The sequence below is a fragment of the Myotis lucifugus genome, unplaced genomic scaffold (genome assembly GCF_000147115.1).
Source record: "Myotis lucifugus unplaced genomic scaffold, Myoluc2.0 scaffold_2521, whole genome shotgun sequence".
In the NCBI taxonomy this organism is placed as follows: Eukaryota; Metazoa; Chordata; class Mammalia; order Chiroptera; family Vespertilionidae; genus Myotis; species Myotis lucifugus.
Genome location: NW_005873569.1, coordinates 20,868 through 22,556, shown reverse-complemented (window position 1 = coordinate 22,556; position 1,689 = coordinate 20,868). Strand labels below are relative to the sequence as shown.

Sequence of the window (1,689 nt, the reverse complement as noted above, 5' to 3'; positions counted from 1 at the left end):
GAAATCACAAGGTAACAGATATTAGAATCTGATTCAATAAACCAAGTAAAAGTAGGCTTTTATTTGTTGTTAATGCTCACGCAAAATTCAAATCTTGCCTGAATTTTGGGACACTCTTTACCACCCCTTACCGGTCACCCTGGAGAGAGGGACAGGTATTTCCCTGTGGGATGTGGAAGGCAGGAAATGCTTTGATTTCCTGAGTGCGCACAGCGCCGTCAACCAAGGGCATTGCCACCCCAAGATCATGGACGCCCTGAAGAGCCAGGCGGAGAAGCTGACGCCGACCTCGCGGGCCTCCTACAACAACGTGCCGGGCGAGGACGAGGAGAACATCACGAAGCTCTTCAACTACCACCAGGTTCTCCCCATGAGCACAGGGTGGAGGCCGGGGAGACTGCTTGCAAGCTAGCGCAGCGGTGGGGCTGCACCGTGAAGGGCATCCCCAAGGACAAAGCCAAGATCGTGTTCGCAGCTGGAAACTTGGGGCAGGACTCTGTGTGCCATCTCCAACTCCACGGACCCCAGCAGCGAGGACGGCTTTGGCCCCTTCATGCCGGGGTTCGAGATCATTCCCTACAACGACCTGCCTGCTCTCGAGCGTGCTCTTCAGGATCCAAATGATGCTGTGTTCATGGTCGAACACATTCAGGGCGAGGCGGGCGTCATTGTCCCGACCCAGGCTGCCTGATGGCTGTGCGCGAGCTCTTCACCCGGCACCAGATCCTGTTTATTGGATGAGACCCAGACGGGACTGGCCAGGACTGGTCGATGGCTGGCGGTCGGCCATGCAAACGTCAGGCCTGACCTTGTCCTCCTGGGCACGGTCCTTTCCGGTGGCCTGTACCCCGTGTGGGTGGTGCTGTGTGACGACGAGATCATGCTGATCGTCCAGCCCGGGAGCGCGGCTCCATGTACAGGGGCAACCCTCTGGGCAGCCGCGGAACCATTGCCCATTGCCGCCTGCGAGGTTTTGGAAGAAGAGAAAGAGCTCAGGAAGCTGCCCTCGGACATCGTGACCACAGTGCGTGGGAAGGGGCTGCTGAACGCCATCGTCACCTGGGAAACCAAAGATTCAGATGCTTGGAAGGTGCACCTGCGCTTCGAGATAATGGACTTCTGTCCAAGCCCACCCACGGCGACATCATCAGGTTCCACCTCCGCTGGTCATCAAGGAGGACGAGGTCCAGGAGGCCGTGGAGATCATCAACAAGACCATCAATCAGTCTTTCTGGGTCCGCCTCCGCCGGCTTTCTGAGGGCCCCCACCGCTTTCTGAGGGCAGGGCCTGCTTCCCCAGGGGCGGAACCAGTTCGGCCACATCCTCCTAACAGCCTGTGTGGTGCTGCTCTCAGCGCTGGCTCATTCCACTCCCCTGTGTCTTCAAGGACCTTTTAAAACATATGTTATTTTCAGTTCATACATGCTAGAGCGGCATTTATAACCACGCAGGGGGCTGTGTAAGAGAACGTGAGGTAGTCTGTTTGATCACGTGTGTGTGTGTGTGTGCTGAGGCGAAATGCTCCCCTCTGTATGTAGGCAGCCTTTTTCGGCAAGTCCCATGTGGTTTTTACAGGTTTTGATCATTTCCTCGCTGGTGTAAATATATTGTATTTCAAAAAGGTATATGGGGTTTTACATAGAAGACTGCTTTAACCTTCTAAAGTTGAATCATAATCACTGAATTTTA

The 1,689-nt window shown here is 54.9% G+C and overlaps 1 pseudogene; it reads left to right on the top strand.

The window, feature by feature from the left end:
• Positions 1–115: 115 nt before the first annotated feature.
• Positions 116–1,397, top strand: LOC102432307 (annotated as a pseudogene).
• The last annotated feature ends 292 nt before the right edge of the window (positions 1,398–1,689 follow it).